Raw genomic sequence first — 8656 nt, 5'->3', positions numbered from 1 at the left:
GATGCAGGAATTTGACACCCGTGATCTACTGGGAAACTAGATCCTGTGAAATCTGCTCCAAATGTCAGAAAAAGCGAAAACAATTTGCCTGCCTTAACATAGTGAGAACACCCAAATTTGCGTCATTGCCAATTGCCATTAGAAGCCATGTAAGTGCAGCCTGGCAGATAGCCCTCAAACAACTGAAGACCAGCTTGGCAGACACAAGTTTCTGTACCCCTAAGAAGAGGCAGCAGGCCCCCATTCCTGAAATCAGCCTGCTGGGATAGACTGAGAATATCATCAGGGAGAGGTTTCCTCCCATTGGCTTGAAGGTTAGAGCTTGTATTCCAAGAGACAGAAGGAGTAAGCCTTTCTGGAGCTGGGCATTCAACGCTTGGAGGGGGCACCTGGAAGGGGGGGAGTGTCCATTCCCTTTCCCCCTCTTCCAACCACTTCACATGGACCTTCCCTTCGCCCAGATTTAAGTATTTATACAGTCTACTTAGGGTGGGTTTCCAAAACTGAATTTTTATTGTCTTTCTATAGTGTAAAAAATTAGCACTCACCCTTCTCCTAGAAGAATGAAATATAGGAAATGTTAAAAAGGCAGAATATTATACCTCCCTGGATGAGAAAAGGAGAAACATGCTCTTGGAAAGCAGTCCCCGCCTTTGTTGATAGCCCCAGAAAGACTGGCGCCAACCTATCTACAAGACAAAAGGCTGGGCCAACTTATCTACAAGACAAAAGACCTTCACCCTCAGGACATGCTAGGATTAGCCCTCACTCAAGATCCAAACTGGGACAAAGCCATTAAGCCCAATATTAATTGCCCAACACCCTTTCAGAGCACAGCCCTCTTCATTACATCATCACCCAGCAAGATTCAACAAAGCCTGGGACTCAAGTCAATCTGTAAAGTTACCCCTGCATGGTTCCATGGGAGTCTGACAACCAATCAGAATACCTGCCCTTACACAGGAACAGGAAGCTGCAAGGCAAGGTCCTCCCTCCCCCCTCTCTCCCTCCCTCCCTCCCTCCCTCCTCAAGTGCCAGGACCTCAAACCATGTGGTCCCATCCACCATTAAGCCATCTTTCCAAACAGCCTCCATGTTTCCAGTGTCTTTCTCCCCACTTGGAACTGGAACTGAACTCAGATGGACATTTCTTCCAACAATTTAAACCAAGTAGGTCTCTATAATTTTGCTCAATAGCAGGAATTATGAACCCTCGCATACAAAGGGGGACAGCGGTGGTGGAGGAAATAGGATGAGATAGGACAGATGCCAGTATAGTCAAAAAATGCCAGGTCTATGAGAGAGAGTGAGCCAGACAAATTCTCAAAAGTGAATAACTATAGAAAAAAAGGCCCAGTCTATGGGTAGGTCCGCAGAGATAGAAGTTTCACTCCAAATACTGCAAGAAAATTCATTGGCACTTGAATGCAGAATAGCAGGATATTGGCAGAAAACATTTTCATGCTTTAAATAGAATATAATACATTTTCCTTCATGAAGCATTGCAAAGCAATATGGATAAAAGCATTTCCAGGCATTATATCACATGTTAGAACTGACATTTCCTGTGAGGGATATATATAACTTCCTTTCATTTTCCAGTATTTTGCTTTATTAATTAAGTGCAGAAATCCTCACAGAATGCTGCAAGAAAAAACAAGAAAGCCGCCTTTCTGGTAGTTCTTTAGGAATTACTATTTTTTATTTCTGCATGTCACCCCTAATTATTCTTTTCTTTAGACTAGCCAGACCCAAAACCTTCAACAGTTTTTCATATGTTTTAGTCTCCAGGCATTTTGATCATCTTTTTTTCCCAAAGTCTCAACATCTTTTTGTAGTATGGTGACCAATAATGTAGTATTGGTTGTAGTATGCAAGGTGTGGTCTTACTAGGGTTTGTAAAGCATCACTAATAATTTACGTGATCTTGATTCTATGCCTCTGTTTATATAACTCAGGATTATATTAGCTTTTTTTTGGCTGCTGCTGCACATTGCTAGCTCATATTCAAATGGTCATCCGCTAGGACTCCAAGGTCCCTCTGTTTTTGAGTCATGTCTCACTTAATCTATACTTATACCTTTGATTTTTCCTGCCTAAATGTAAAGCTTTGCTTTTCTCCATATTAAAATTCATTTTGTTGCATGGGGCCCATTGTTCCAGTCTGTCAATATCTTTTTGGAACTGGAATTTATCTTCTGGGGTATTGGCTATTCCCACCAATTTAGAATCATCTGAAAACTTGATGAGTTCCCCTTCTTTTCCCTCATCTTGGTCATTTATAAAGATATTGAAGAGATTTGAGATCAATGATTGTAGACAAGAGTGATATGTTATTTGTTTTAATGGTTATGACAAGGCAAAGATGAACGTTTCTACCTTACCAGAATTTTGACATGTAGCTCTGCATTGAGGCCAATATACAAAGTTGTTTTCATTTCCTCGACATCCACCATAAGTGAATGCCTCACAGTTCCCAGTTGCTGCATTAAAATAAAAACGAGGAAACGCAGCTTTGCACCGTCCTACTTTTGCAGGAAGATTACATAGCTGTGGATATGTACCTGAAAATGTAAAGAGGAAAATAAGATGGACTGTCCCCCTTAGAAAACCCGGAAGATCATTGCATGAATATATATTGTATTCTGACTCCAGACTACGGGGCAAAATGAATATTTGAGCATTTACTGGAAAAGTAGATCCTAAGCAATCAGCTCCAAAGGTCAGAAAAAGTTAAACCTAATATAGTGATAATACTCAAATTTGAGTCATTGCCAATTGCCATTAGAATCCCTCAAATAACAGAAGACCAGCTTGTACTGAAGCTGCTGTACCCCTAAGGAGGAACCAAGTCCCAAATCCTGAAATTCTAGACTTCTGGCATGAACTGAGAGGGTCATCAAAGAGAGGTTTCCTCCCATTTACTTGAAGGTTAGGGCTTGTATTCCAATAGACAGAGGGACAAACCTCTTCCAGAGCTGGCATTCAACACTTGAAGGAGGGGCATCTGGAATTGGTAGGTAGGCGTCCATTCCCTTTCCTCATCTTGTAAAGATATCACATGGACCTTCTCTTCAACTAGGTTTAAGTACTTGTGGTGTCTGCTTAGTGTTGGAAAATTCATATATTGTTCACTTTCCAGTTCCCAAATACATTGCTCTGCATGTTGGTATGGCTCAAAAACCATAGGGACTCAACGATAGTGAGAGGAATCTTTGACCACCACATTACAAAAAATATACTGAGACTTTGGAAAAGATACAAAGAAAGATTTGGGTTTGGATAGTCTAGAGAAAAGAAGGACTAGGGGTGGCAGTATTTCAGTATTTGAGAGGCTGCCATAAAGAGGAGGGGGTCAATTTATTTTCCAAAGCACCAGACGGCAGGACAAGAAGCAAACATTCAAGGAGAGAAAGAACCTGAAATTAAGGAGAAACTTCCTAGCAGTGATGTCAATTAACCAGTGGAGCAGCTTGCCTTCATAGGTTCTGGGTGCTTTATCACTGTAGGTTGTTAAGAAGAGACTAGACAGTCACTTGTTTGAAATGGTATAAAGTATCCTGCTTGAGCAGGGGGGCTGGACTAGAAGACCTCCTAGGTCCCTTACAGATCTATTCTGGTTCTGATTCATCTGCTGCTTATTAATGTACAAAAAAGAGTAGCGAAGGTTTTAGGAAGACTATATTATTAATAGGAAAGCTTTTTTTTTTTTTTTGCATATTAGCGGACCATTGGAAAGATTTCACTTTCTTCCTTACCATGACTTTGACATTCTGTTATGCATTCGTTTAAAGAGTTGAAGTTGTTGTCATTGCCTCCACATCCGCTATAAAGGAACATCATACAAATCTTCATTTTTGTGTTGAAAAAGTAGCGAGGTAGCTGCAGTACACATAGTCCTATTGTAGGGGTATGTGTACATTTCCTGGGATATACATCTGAAAGTGAAAACAAGAAAATAAGACAGACTGTCCCTTTTAAGGAAATCCAGAATATCGTCTCATGAAAATATACTGTATTCTAACTCCAGAGTCCAGGGCAACGTGAATATTTGAGCATTTGCTGGAAAAGTAAATCCTGAGCAATCTGCTCCAAATATCAGAAAAAGTGAAAACACTTTGTGTCCCCTAACATAGTGAGAACACTCAAAGATGAGTCATTCCCAATTGCCATTAGAAGCCCTGCAAGGAACTGAAGTTCAGCCTGGCAGACACAAGCTCATCTACCCCTAAGTAGAATCACCAGACCCCCCCCCCTTCCTCCTCCATTTCTGAGACCCCAGACTTCTGGGAAGGATTGAAGTCATTAGGGAGCACTTTCATCCCTTTTCCTTGAAGGTTAGGACCGGTATTTCGGCAGATAGAGGAGAAACCCTTTCTGGAGCTGAGCATTCAACACTGGAAGGAAGGGCATCTGGAAGTGGAGAGTTAGTGGGGCCATTCTCTTTTCTCCTCTTCCAAAGACTTCACATATACTTTCTCTTCAACCAGATTGCTTAGGGTTGAAAAAATCATTTGTTGTTTATATATCAGCTCCCAAATACATTGTTCCTTGTTGATGTATAAAAAAACAGTAGGTGTAGGTTTTCCAAAGAATGTATTATTCATAGGAAAGCTAATGAAAGGAAATAAAACAAAAAAATATTTTAATTTTTTAAAACTTTGTCAGAATGTCCATTTCCCCAAAATTTGAATAATGGTGACATCCCACAATAGCAATAGCAGTAGACTTATATAGCGCTTCATAGGGCTTTCAGCCCTCTCTAAGCGGTTTACAGAGAGTCAGCATATTGCCCCCAACAATCTGGGTCCTCATTTTACCCACCTCGGAAGGATGGAAGGCTGAGTCAACCCTGAGCCGGTGAGATTTGAACCGCTGACCTGCTGATCTAGCAGTAGCCTGCAGTGCTGCATTTAACCACTGCGCCACCTTGGCTGGTTACCCCTCAATTAAGGACCGACTGAAATACTGCAGAAAAGGAACTTTTATTCTGTTTGTTTCAGATGATCCAGTCCAGAAACTGGCTTCGTAAAATAAATCCCATTTGTTAAGAGTCCTTCCAACATCCAACTCTTTTGTTAATGTTGGAAGAAAAAGGGACATTTTCATGCAGATTGCATGTAGGTATGGAGGGGGAAAAAGTCTTTATTTACCTACCTACAGAACAGGCATCCTGAAAGCAGAAAATTAGCAGTCCAAAAGTCAGCAGCGTGCAGTTCAAATGAACCGTGGTGATGAAAACAAGTGTCTGATGCGGAGTTGAGCCATTTTATTAATTATGCAACAGTGAAGTACACCTGGGCATTCATGGGGTTGGAACACCAAGGTCCAGTTCCCCAAAATCTGAATAATATTTCACAGTTGAAAATAGTTACTCCAAGGACCGATTTGGAATGCCACAGAACAGATAGTTTTATTAGGAGTCGATAAGTTTTATTAGAACGAGGAGTTGACTTTTTAGAAGTTTATTGATTGTTCATGTAGCTGGAACAAAGAGGTCATAAGTAGCAATCCTGAGTACAGTTCTACCTATCATCCATAAGCAGCTCTATATAGGATATGGCAAACTCTTATTACAGTTATTTTTTCTTATTTTGTGACAGACCGGCAAGCCCAAACTTCTGTCCAACTTTCTACCAGCATTTGAATGTGTTAAAATTTGTTATCCCATCTTTCATACACATTTTACAATGTGCCACGTCCAGCTTGCCCTCTGATAAAGAGACCAACAATGAGCATTCCAGAAACCCCGTATGAACTGTCCTCTCCCCCTCCCCCACCATAAATTCTCAAGATAACTAGTGGCGTCCCTCAATTATCTCCTCCCATTTACGTGAAAGCTGCCCCTCCCTCGGGAATCTGGTTCACACTCACATCTTTTATGCCTGCTGTGGAAGGAGCAGATGCACTCTCCCTTACTAGGCCTTGGAAACATCACACCAATTATGGAGTGTTCACATCTATTCCTGCTTCCCCGAGCATTACATGTCACACATTTGTTGAAAAGATCTGCAAGGACATTCCCAAAGATGTGTTCCCTTTGTTTTTATGTCTTTTATGTACTTATCCCACCTCTACCATTTCGCCATGTAATTTTATTCCTTTAAAAAATTTCAGTTTTTAAGTTGTTCTTAAATGTTTGATTTTTGAACTAATTTGAGAAACATCTTTATTTCAGTTAGAAATAAGAAAGTAGAATTACAGTGGATCTGCAGGTTGAACATTACCTGTCCCTTCTGTTATAATAATGTGGGAGGGAGGGAGGGTGGGTTTGTCCATAGATTTGGTCTGAGTTATGCCATCATCCCCAACGTCTCCCTCCTCATCTTACTAAACGCCTTCCTTGAAAATGGAACAATCATACAAGCATTGTTCATACTGTCCTTTATGCTTATCCCAAAGTAAGAGATGACTGGGAATAATGCATCTCTGGGTATCCATTCCGGTGAATAGTTTTCTAAAGTCAATCTAACATATGGGAAGGGAACTTTCCACCATCTATTCTGTTCAATGTCATCATTCGTTGGTGTGGAGGGAGGCAAGATTGTGGATACACAGGTATCCACAACCTACAATTGAGCCCCAAATTTATGTTGCTAAGTGAGAAATTTGTTAAGTGAATTTGCCCCATTTTATGACTTTTCTTGCCACGTTTGTTAAGTGAATCCCTGCGGTTAAATTAACAACCAAGTTGTTAATGAATCTGCTTTCCCCATTGACTTTGCTTGTCAGAAGGTTACAAAAGGTGATCCCATGACCCTGGAAAACTGCAATGGTCATAAATGTGAGTCAGTGGTCAAGCATCCGAGTGTAAGTCGTGACCATGAGATCGTAAGTCTGAAAGGATGTCATGAGTCACTTTTTTCAGTGCCATTGTAACTTTGGACGGTCACTAAGCAAACTGTTGTAAGTAGCGGACTACCTATGCACAACTGGTTGGAAAAGGTACCCAAATTTTGTTTGGAGGCAACCTAAAATCATAAAGTGAAGAACTCCAAATGAGCATGCAGTAAAATACTGGTGTTGAAAACAAGGGTCTGGTGCTCAGTCAAGCCACTTTTTATACACACTATAGTAGGAGTCCCCAACCATTGAGAACCAGGCTGCACAAGCACTGGCCAAACAGCTAAAACTCCATTCCTGTAGAAAACACCCTCAGGGAACCAGTAAGGTAGACCAGTAAGCATTCCATGCAACAGCCAGAACTGCAGAACAAAGGACCTCACCAGAGACAGTCACATCTATCCTGGATGAGCCCCCACTTGTAATGCTACCCCCAGAAGGACTGCAAGAGTTTAGCTTCCTCTGTCCCTTTCCCCTTGAGTGCTTGTCGTCTTTTGACTCACAGCCACTGATGTAGCATCTCTGGACCTCTCGTTCCAATTGTTTGCTCAGTCACCTCTACTCACAACCCACTATCCTTCAACAATAGCTATCTCAAAAGAGTTGCGTGTGAGAGAGGAAGGTCAAGCAAATATTCCTGTCATGTTTGGAGAGAAAAGACAGGTCTTATCCACCTACCTTTAGAAGAGACATCCTGAAAGTAGAACATGAGCAATCCAAAAGTGAGGAGCATGCTTTTCGAATTCTTCAATGTCCCGAAAGGAATAATCCAATTTTGAGTTGAGCCATTTTATAGTGTCCAGTAGGGAAGTAGACGTGGGCATTCATGTAGTTGGAACAAGGAGGTCATACCTAGGGACCCTGAGTACAGTTCCCCCAATCATCCATATAGAGTGTAGCAAATGAGTAACAAATTGTACCCGAATTAAATTGAAGGAACGAGGAAAGATATGAAAGGACAGAGCTAGCCTGATTCTGCACCAGCTGCCGCTCTTATACAACCATTTTTTTCCTTACTTCGTGCCATACAGTCAAGGACAAACTACCATCCATCTTTCTACCAGCATTTCAATAGGGTTAATTTTTAAACATGCATCATCCCATATTTAATACATGTTTTACCAAGTCTCATAGCCAGCCCAACCTCTTATGAGGAGAACTAACAATGTGCCCCGTTCCAGAGTAGCTGGGTGAAAGGCGGCATGAGCTGCTGCAGGAGGAGTAGGTTATGCTGCCCAACAACCAGGAGACTCAGCTGGTGCTAGTGTTGCTCTCTGAAGATGAGGAGTTGGAGCAAGGGCTCATCGGTGGCAGAGCAGAGCAGAGCAAGATCATTTCGCAAGGCTCCTTGCAAAAAAGGAACCTCATTCTTCCAAATAAGCAAAACCAGGGCTGCTTCTATTTAAGAAGATTCTATGTGGCTTGCCCCCTGCCTTGAAATCTTGTGACTTTGATTCTGGGCTGATACCCCCAAGTAAATCAGATAAGAGAGTTTATTCTACTTTTTTTTTTCTAAAGCTACATTAAGAGAATCTTGCAAGTCTAAAAGTACAAATCTTCCACTGGCTCATTTTAACCAGCTGATAATTTAGGGCAAAATCTCCTGTAAGTTTCTTTCTCTGTTATTCAGCTACGGGCTTCCCCTTGCTTTTATTTGACCCTAAGCTAGGAAACACGTCTTCCCCTGATTCCCCCATGTCATTTCCCATATACTGCTATATCAGCTTCATCCACCCCTCCCAAATTCCCAGCAATAACAGGTCGTGGGCTTTGGGAATGAAACTTTGCTTCGCTTCGCTTCGCTTTTATAGCA

The 8656-nt window shown here is 41.5% G+C and overlaps 1 long non-coding RNA gene across 1 annotated transcript in view; it reads right to left on the bottom strand.

Moving 5' to 3' along the window:
- The window catches only part of LOC148048986 (uncharacterized), a 75669-nt gene that overhangs the window by 23480 nt on the left and 43533 nt on the right, over positions 1–8656 (bottom strand). The window lies entirely within an intron of this gene.

This window comes from Thamnophis sirtalis, unplaced genomic scaffold (assembly GCF_051295495.1).
Source record: "Thamnophis sirtalis isolate CommonGarterSnake01/CBP01778 unplaced genomic scaffold, rThaSir2_p1.2 scaffold_2, whole genome shotgun sequence".
In the NCBI taxonomy this organism is placed as follows: domain Eukaryota; kingdom Metazoa; phylum Chordata; class Lepidosauria; order Squamata; family Natricidae; genus Thamnophis; species Thamnophis sirtalis.
The sequence above is the reverse complement of the archived record's forward strand: the minus strand, read 5'-3'. Positions and strand labels throughout refer to the sequence as shown.